Genomic DNA, 10620 nt, shown 5'->3' with positions numbered 1-10620 from the left:
CGTTGATGCGCCAGATATGCAGAAAATTAAATCAAATTCAAAGCAAGATTTGTTTATTTATTTATTATTATTATTTTTAATTAATTAATTTATTTATTTTTTATGATGAATTTTGAATTTCGATTTTAAGCTAATGCATTGAATTTTTTTTATTCCAGGTCGCATGAGAGCCTACTTATCAATTTTCCGTGAGTTCTTTTACACATTAAAATCTGGAAATTAGAACATAGTGAAAATAATTGATTTTGCATTTAAAAATTTCACATTTTCCTTCCTTATAAACATGATTTTTTATTATTGAAAATCTTCTGTCGGGTTGGCGAATGAGTTTTTCTTATTGTGCCACTAAAAAAATAATGCAACAAAATAAATAAAATTTGAAAATTTTAAAGTCTTAATAAAAAAACTTTAAAAATGCAATCAAGTTTGATTTTATTATCCTAGTTTATCCTTCTTGAAAGATTTTATTTTTATTTTTTAACTATATGAATATTTCCAATGGAGCCATTTACAGATTAGAATTTCTAAAATGCTCATATCCAAATTTACAGAATGTACCTGACTGTGTGTGAGGACATGAGAAATTATTTTCATCTTTGGATTCAGTGCAAAGATTGGTTGAAAGATGAATGAATGTTGTGACATAGCCACCTGCTGAAACCATTCTATAGTCCTTGCTCTCCAAAGAATGTTCGATCTGCATTCTAGATCTTTTGTCCATAAATGGTTTAGTATTGAAAATTTTATTCTACAAAAATCATCAAAATGCATGCAACTAAATGATTTATTCATTTACATGTTTTAACTGTGCATCTATGAATGAAAAAGTTGAAAATGAACTTGAGACTGAAAGCTAGTTCCTAAGCACACTTCCCAGGAAACGACACCAAAATGTTGAGGCAAATTAATTACCTATCATTTAATTTTCAACCCAGGGGTTTCGTAAAACTTGCGAAGTGTGCGTGCACTATATATGCTAGAAATTAAATTTCAATTTAGATTAATCTAACTATGAAATCAAATAAGTTCTCAATTTAAAGAAACTAAAAAAAGAGCCTCTGATTCAAGATGCAGTAAGCGAAGGAAGAGGCTCCTAACTTAGGAGGTCCTGGTTGACCTTCCCCACAGTACTGTCCTCAAGAAGAGAAACTAAAGAGCAACATTTTGTGATGTGTAGAAAGCAAGAGAAGAGGCTCATAACTTAGGAGGTCCTAGTTGTCATTCCTCACAGTTCTACTCCAACAACATTACCGTTGCATCAAATCATAAACGGGAATTCAAGAAATGCAAACGAATTATTTTTAGTTGTGATTCATAATTTTATAGAAGGAAAATTTAACTTAAATCCTTGGTTGTCCTTTCATACACAAATTAGATGTTAAACCAAAATCACACCACTCTTTTCAGAAATGAAATTCTAGTGGTAACAAGGAATTAATTCAAATTTATGAAACTCAAAAGCAACACAATCTTAACTACACAAATGAAATGAAAGCAAAGTGAACAAGCAATCTTAACATCTCACACATATTAGGTGGCCAATCCAAAAGCATGAGAGATGGAAATTTGAGAGGCTCCAAATGCAAGCATAAACAAATCAAAGTGAACATCACTCATGAGCATGGTGCCAAATCCAAATTCTATATTCAAAACATGGGCGTTTCCCAAACTTTACACATGTATTTTGAAAGAAGAAGGCTCTCCTATTTATACAAGAACATAAGAATCTACCCCATTAATGGAGATCCACTATTGTCTCACTAGATCCATACAAATCTCATATAGTTACAACTCAAATAGCTAAAGATGAAACACATATCCTCTTTGACCTTTATCCAAACATCCTTCCATATCTTGAAGGGAATTCGAATTGAGCATTGGAGGCCACATAAGGGTGCTTTGGAAGCTTCCAAATGACCCACACAAGACATGAAACTCAAGCCACTTTTAGGTTTTAGCAAGTATATGTCATTTTTCTAATTTTTAACCATTAATTCACTTATAATACTAGAAATCATTATCTTTTGGAAAACACAAATGTAACCCCATATGATCTGAAAATGGAGGTTAATGAAAGGTTATATTTTTATGGAGTTGCGACATGTGAGTGAAATGGTGGCGATAAAGGTGAAAGTGGATGACGTTTTGAAGACATTTTGAAGGCTCAACATACCCCACAACTAAAGTTATTGCATGTCCTCATGCCATCTACTGCATTGCTTAATCATGATTTGCTTTTGAATGAGCTTGGATTATCTCAATTGTTCTTAGACTTTGCATTTGATAATATTTTACAATTTCATTTCTTTTTGCAAAGTATTCCTTGTCATACATTGAATTACAACATGTTTGGTTAGTACTTGTGTGAAAACCAAATTTTAATTGGTATTCGTTCTTGTGTATCAATACCTTGTTTATTTTTGTTGCAAAAAAGGTTCATTGAACATATTAAGAATGCATATTTAAATCAACCATATAATATACTCATCATTTAGTCGTTATTTGAAAATCATATAACTTTTGAACCATAATGCAATCATAATTGATTAGGACAAGTATGTTAGGATGTAATGAAGTGATATGAAGAGTGATCATAAATGGATGTCCCTTTCCTCCCCAACTAAAGGTGTTTTTTTTTAAATGAGAAAGGAAATATGGTGAAGTATTTTCCAAAAATTATAATTTTAGTATTCAAGGAATTCTATGATTAAAAACTAGAAAAGAACATACCTTTACTTACCTAAGAAGTGGAAAAACTGCGCATATGTAGAGAAGTTGTGGCTGTTGTTGGATCATGGAATAGAATGTAGAATTTCATTTGCTTCTTGGTTGCATAAATGGTGGATGAGGTCGTGAAAGTGGATTCTTTATTTCCGCTGCTAAATTTGTTGTATCCGCTACAAAATGCTGAAGCGATATAGTCTTCACCTGCTACAAAACCCAATGGTACAATTCTAGTCATGCGAATAAATGTGTTGTTGTCGAGCATGAAGAGAAGTCATTGGATTACCGACCATTACTGAATTTTGTTAACCAATGCGAGGCAAACTTGTCATTAATGTCAACGAGTGCCAAGGTTCCTAAGTACATCTTGCGAAGTGCGAATAGATGAGATGATGTCGAGCCACTTGCAAGATCCAATGATCAATGGGACATTGATGTATTCCCATGATTGTCAGCAAGAAAACTTTCCATTAATGCATACAAGCCTCAAGGTACTAATAAGGACTCTAGCCTTGAACCTAGATAATGTGCTGATGTTGATAGGCCAAGACTTGTTAGAAGGGAGGCATTATTGAATCCCCCATCATCTGATGCGAGTATGAAATAATGGTTTTGAAGGACCATAGATGGAAAATTTGCATCAAGCAGGATATATTTAATGGAAAGGAAAATGACAAGAGGGTAAACAAGTGAATGGAAAGCAAAAGGACAAATTAGCATGTAAGCGAGCTGAATGTTTTTATTAATGGGTTAATGAAAATGAATGGAAATTATGGAAAATGTGAATGGAAAATGTAAAGGAAACATGCGACACTTGCAAGGAAAATGGTGACGATAATTTTTAGTGAAAATGATTGAATAGTTTGTGAGTTTGGAGAGGAAAAATGATGGCATTTATCGATGACAGAAATGGATTTAAGTGGTTCATGTTTCTTGAAATTGTTCGTAGAAAACCAATCGTGCATAAATTGGCTTCCTTCAATTCTCCGATTTTCCTAGAACCCGAAAACAAGCATGGCACTAAAATTGCAATAAAACGTAAGTGTGTTAAAAGAGAAGTGACCAATTTCTCTCAGTACATACGTAATTTTTTTTGCATAATTAATGCTAGTAAAACAGGTTCATTACGTGTCTTCATTTGAAATTATCACGGTTAGTCCAGTTTCACAATTGCGATAATAAATCCAATTTCTAAAAAATGACAATATGCACAATTTCCTCAATTTATGTTTGAACCATAGCATTTCATAAAGATAAAGAAGTATTATTTTTCGAATGCTTAATGATTCATGCAAAAAAATCTTCGGTAAAAAATTCATCAATCGACCTTGTAGATAAAGCACCCCTTATAGTTCTTCTTCCCTGCATCATGCTTGAAAACATAACATTAGACAAAACCAATGATAAATTTTGACCATGAAAGTGCTTATTTTCATAGCCCCTCTTGCTGGCATACATGTATGAAACATACTTAAAATAACTAAAGTCAATGCTGCTAGTAATGATGATAAATTTCTCAATAGTTGCTCCCTCGAGCTGCTAAAATTAGCACGAGATAGCTCTGAAGATAACATAAAAGGATAGTTCTGACAACAAGCTATTATTTAGGTTTGACATATATGAATCTACTAAAAAAGCATGTCCACAATAGCTCCCACAGCCAGCATGAATTTTTTTGAGAAGTGTGCCTTATCTATTGTCAGTAACTCCTTCAAATCTACTCTGAGATTTGTGCCCTCACCTTTAAATGGTGTTCCTCGTTTGCTGCCAAACAACTCTAAACTGGTGCACCCTTCTTCTTAAACATAGAACCCATGCATGTGGGGATAAAGCAATGCAAATTTACAGTCCAGATCGGCATGAGCAGGGCCTAAAACAACACTAAAAGAGGTGCCTTTCTTGATATGAAAATAAATCATAGAACCCTTAACTAGACGCTGAGAAGAAATCACGAACTATCCATAAAAGTGCTCTTTCCATATGCATTGATACTTATTATTCCTCAAAATGTTCTGCTGGAACCATGAATACATTTTGAAATTGAGTGCCCATCCTAAGTTCTTAAAAAGATCCAGAACAAAAATTATAAAAAGTGCTTGTTTTTGTACTTGCATCTAGTATTTTTGGATCCTTCAAATTATTACATTTGGCATGCCTCATTAGGTTTCCTAAGATGGGTAGGATATATTTCATGGTTCTCCATACTACCTTTTGCCTGTAGGCTATGCCATTTTATCATAAACACAATTATAAAGATGGACTGTGAGCTTTTTGTCGATCACTTCAGTAGTCTGTTGAAATTTACTGATGGGAAAAGGTTTCTTATAGCGTTAAGGAGAGATGCAGAGTTTTTCAAAGAAGCTAAAAGCTTATCAAGCCTCAAAAGTCATTCTCAAGTGATGTTTTGCTGGAGACTGTTATGGCTCATCTCTGTGAAGAGGGAAAGCATCAACACTAGAGTTTCTATTCTATAATGCAATGTTTCCTTTAAAGATTATCTTTGGAACATTTTCTTGTCTTGAGTTGTTGACATCATGATTCAAAAAATCCACATTTCGAGCTAGAGGACAAACTTTTAGGTTTGAGATAACCTGGTGCAAACTAACTTTCCTCTGTAACCTTCAGCGTTCGTAAACAATTCCTTTTCCCATGGTAAGATCTAATGGCATAATCTTCAATCTATAGGTGGACTGCTAATATGGCCAGAGCTTAAGCTATTGTGTACTACCTTTGTTCTTCTGCATGCAAGATTAGCTCAAATGCCATGAACTTTAAGGTTTACATATAAACATGCAAAAATGTCTTTCGAGGTCACCAACGCTATTCTAATTTGTTCTTTCTCAGATATAGAAAGTGCCAAATTGATTGCAAATGCATTTCCATCTTCTATTTCCATAGATTCTACCTCCTAAACAGAAGAAAGATGACTACATACTTTGGAATTGACGTGCGCAGATTTTGCAGAGGGTTTGGTTCCTCGATCAATTTCCTTGCAAATTATTCTATGTAGCGTTGATCCAATCTTCCACACAATGATATACGTTGGTTATAGCTGGTTCAAAACAAATAAACTCTCAGGAAAAATAGTTGTATCTACTTCGATTTAAGTATACCATCGTAGTGACAATGCGCTCTCCATATGCTCTAATACCACTTGCTAAAACAATCTAAAATATATTAATAGTAAACAGAGTCAGAGTTCAGTTCAGCCTGGAATAGATGCACAAGAAACAGAGTCAAAGTTCGGTCCTCACTCCAAGACAATGGTAGGAATGAATCCTTATGGGTGTCAAGCCTGCAAGGAAACAGCCACAGAACCTGAAATATATGTATATATCTAACAAAACTTGCAAACACAGATGAAGAATCAGTAAAACTATCACACTTGCCACGTTGAATATATGACTGGGCAGCATTGAATCATGCATCTTGCCACATGTATGGATAGGCGAGCGCATTAGCACACCGATAACAGTAATTTGGTGCGCAGAAATCTGCCTCTCGACCAGAACTTTGCCTTCAAGATTCTAGATATATTTTTGTTTTCCACAGGCTCAGTTATTTGTATGAATTTGGAAACTGTGACATCTGGATTGCACAATTCGGGAGAAATTGGTGCCTACAGGCTAGATCTAGCCGAAATCCGCTTAAATATTTTTGAAATAGAGTTGTTGGATCTTTCATGTCCACGGGTAAGTCCGGCTTCTAGCAAACTCATAACCATTTGGATTATCCCCTGGTGCATGAAGAATAGAAATGAAAACACGACTATTTGGATAACCATTTGGATGCATGGTGCGATTTCCTTCGGCATCAACCAGACACACATACTGTCCAGTAGGTCCTCTTTTAATTCTCATTTATGGAAGATTGACCCCATTGAAGATCTGAACAATGTTTGCTCCAAGCAGTATAAACTCAGCAGCATGACCTCCATTTTCAATTCCTCCTATGCTAGAAAGTGATAACGGTGGATCAGGAAACTCAGACTTCATCATATGTGTAATAGACATTACTTTTGCAAGAGAAATTGGATGCACAGCTTTTGAAGAATATCCACTCGGGGTTGAATAACCCTCTACACAAGGTTCAGGCCATAATGTGTCAAGATTTATTCCCATTATGTTCATAATATCCGCAATTCCTTCACTTCTTTCCCTCAATGCCACTCTCACTGGATCAACAATCTTTGTCACGTTTGGAGTCATATTTTCCCAAACTAGGATTGTTTCTTTCTCATTTACCCAACCAAAAACCTCCTCCGGTAAAGCACAATCTTTTCCGACTGCAACACCCATCTTGCGCTCAGGCATCCCATAAGGAAAGGAGAAATTAATCTCAAATGCATCAACTCCAATTTCTTCTACTCGTTCTATAAGCTCCTGCCAAGCAGCTCTATCATACTCCTCCATAATGGAAGCAATGAGAATCCTATTAGGATATCTTTTCTTAAATTGTTTGAATTCTTTCAACATGGTCGCAAGTGGAGAAAGTTCCCAGGAGTTGGATCGTGATGGATGTGTGTGATATGAATCAAATCAGGCTCATCGTTGATGCGCCAGATATGCAGCGAATTAGATTTAATTCAAAGGAAGTTTTATTTTTTATTTTTTTATGATGAATTTTGAATTTCGATTTTAAGCTAACACATTGAAATTTTTTCTTCTAAGTCGCATGAGAGCCTACTTATCAATTTTTCGTGAGTTCTTTTACACATTAAAATTTGGAAATTAGAACGGCGTGAAAAGAATTGATTTTGCATTTCAAAATTTCACATTTTCCTTCTTTATAAACATGATTTTTTTTATTGAAAATCTTTCTATCAGGTTGGCGAATGAGTCGTTCTTACCATGCCACTAAAAAAAGAAGGCATGAAAATAAATAAAATCTGAAAATTTTAAAGTCCTAATAAAAAACTTTAAAAAAATGCAATCAAGCTTGATTTTATTCTCCTAGCTTATCCTACTTGAAAGTTTTTTTTATTTTTATTTTTTTAAGCATATGAATATTTCCAATGGAGCCATTTACGAATTAGAATTTCTAAAATGCTCATATCCAAATTTACAAAATGTACCTGATTGTGTATGAGGACACGAGAAATTATTTTCATCTTTGGATTCAGTGCAAATATTGGTTGAAGGATGAATGAATGTCATGACATAGTCACCTGCTGAAACCATTCTTTGATATAGTCCTTGCACTCCAAAGAATGTTTGATCTGCATTCTATATCTTTTGTCCATAAATGGTTTTGAATTCTAAATCTTTCGTCCATAAATGGTTTAGTATCGAAAATTTTATTGTATGCAACTAAATTATTTATGCATCTATGAATGAAAAAGTTGAAAATGTACTTTAGACTGAAAGCTAGTTCCTATGCACACTTCCCCGAAAACGATGCCAAAATGTTGAGGCAAATTAATTACCTATCATTTAATTGTCAACCCTGGGGTTTCGTAAAACTTGCGAAGTGTGCGTGCACTATATATGCTAGAAATTAACTTTCAATTTAGATTAATCTAACTACGAAATCAAATAAGTTCTCAATTTAAAGAAACTAAAAAAAAGTCTATGATTCAAGATGCAGTAAGCGAAGGAATAGGTCCCTAACTTTGGAGGTCCTGGTTGTCCTTCCCCAAAGTACTGTCCTCAAGAAGAGAAACTAAAGAGCAACAATTTTTTATGTGTAGAAAGCAAGAGAAGCGGCTCATAACTTAGGAGGTCCTAGTTGTCCTTCTTCATAGTTCTACTCCAACAACATTACCATTTCATCAAATCATAAACTAGAATTCAAGAAATGTAAATGAATGATTTTTAGTTATGATTCATAATTTGATAGAAAGAGAATTTAACTTAAATCCTTGGTTGTCCTTTCGTACGCAAATTAGATTTTAAACCAAAATCATACCACTCTTTTTAGAAATCAAATTCTAATGGTAACAAGGAATTAAATCAAATCTATGAAACTCAAAATCAACACAATATTAACTACACAAATGAAATGAAGGCAAAGTGAACAATCAATATTAACATCTCACACATATTAGGTGGCCAATCTAAAAACATGAGAGATGGAAAGTTGAGAGGCTCCAAATGCAATCATAACCAAATCAAAGTGAACATCACTCATGAGCATGGTGCCAAATCCAAATTCTATATTCAAAACATGAGCATTTCCCAAACTTTACACATGCCTTTGTAAAGGAGAAGGGTCTCCTATTTATACAAGAACTTAAGAAGCTACCCCATTAATGGATATCCATTATTCTCTCCCTAGATCCATAAAAATCTCATATAGTTACAACCAAAATAGCTAATGATGAGACACATATCCTCTTTGAACTTTATCCAAACATCCTTCCATATCTTGAAGGGAATTCGAATTTGAGCATTGGAGGCCACATAAGGGTGCTTTGGAAGCTTCCAAATGACCTACACATGTCATGAATCTCAAGACACTTTTAGGTATTGGCAAGTATATGTAATTTTTATAAGTTTTAACCATTAATTCACTTATAATACTAGAAATAATTATCTATTGGAAAACACAAATGTAACCCCATATGATCATGAAAATGGAGGCTAATAAAAGGTTATATGGTTATGGAGTTGCGACATGTGAGTGAAATGGTGGCGATAAAGGTGAAAGTAGATGAAATTTTGAAGGCTTAACAAATAACCTAGTGATGATGCATTCATGTGCCAAAGGTTTTTATCTTTTTATTTTGGACATTATCTTTGAACTAGATAGGCATTGTGGTGTTATTAATATCCCTTGGCTCACAGACAATTGAGGCCTTGTCATGAATTTGTGGTTTTCTAGTTTCATTCTACATCTTGAGTCATTGTTAGAAGCCTTAATTTGGGTAAGATTTCCTAGTTTCCCTATTGAATACAAGGCTATAATTTCTCTTGTGACTCTAGGTAATGTTTCAGGCATATTTATTACCTTAACTATGAAGAATGGGATGGAATCCTTAACATATGCTTGGCATTCCATTTACACAAATTTGAGCTAAGGAATTCTTGATAAAATTATATGTTTGAATGTGATAAATATCACTGGAAAAAACAATATATTATGATATTTTTTTTATTTGCTTGTACAAGGGAGAACTAGTAACTAGAACACACTATCATCCATGCCATTAGAGATTGAGTTGCATTGATGCCATTATAACCCCTTGGCCCAATATAATAACCCACAAACCATATCGAGTGGATTATCCAAGATTCAAATCGAGTTGGGTGGCATTAACATTGTTAGTCCCAACCACTCAAGATGCCATTAACATACAATTTATTATGAACAATTTGGTTTTCATTATATGTTCTATCTTGAGCATGAGGTTGTGGCAACTTGTTCTCTGAAGGAAAATTATTTTTATGGCTCACAAGAAAAAAGAATAAGTTTCATGGTGAAGAGACTTGGAAAAGGAAAATGTAAAGAATTCTTTTTGGGTGGAACTAAGAAAAGGCTCCAAACACTCAAGCTTGTAGATTCTATGGAGGAATCAACCCCACCTATTGAGGGTTATGGTGTAGATATGAGTACAATTATGATTCAAGTGGAATCCTCTACTACTAGTATTCTAGCCTAACGACCCCCTTAGTGAAATGAAGAGGAGGTATGGATCAAATAATTCAAATTAGAAGAGGAAAATAAATTTTTGATCGATTTGGATGATGCAAAATAATTAATTTTATTAGATTCTTCAATGTTTTTAAGTTATCAACCTGATCTAAGTCATTACTTTAATGAATTGAAATTTAAAATAAAAAAGGAGAAGCATGCAATCCATTAGCATGTATGATGCATAAGGGAAGATAGAAGTAAACATTCTTTACAAATCTTAAGAAGTGGCCTCTAACAACGAAACATTGTAGTTATCCCTTT

At 34.0% G+C, this 10620-nt stretch overlaps 1 pseudogene; it reads right to left on the bottom strand.

Annotated features, from left to right (window-relative positions):
* Nucleotides 1-6584: 6584 nt before the first annotated feature.
* On the bottom strand, nt 6585-7208 carry LOC149176432 (dihydropyrimidine dehydrogenase (NADP(+)), chloroplastic pseudogene; annotated as a pseudogene).
* Nucleotides 7209-10620: the final 3412 nt, after the last annotated feature.

This window comes from Pinus tabuliformis, chromosome 4_1 (assembly GCF_031772625.1).
Source record: "Pinus tabuliformis cultivar Carrire ecotype Pingquan chromosome 4_1, CPIR1, whole genome shotgun sequence".
Classification (NCBI taxonomy): domain Eukaryota; kingdom Viridiplantae; phylum Streptophyta; class Pinopsida; order Pinales; family Pinaceae; genus Pinus; species Pinus tabuliformis.
This window is presented reverse-complemented; position numbering and strand designations above follow the sequence as displayed.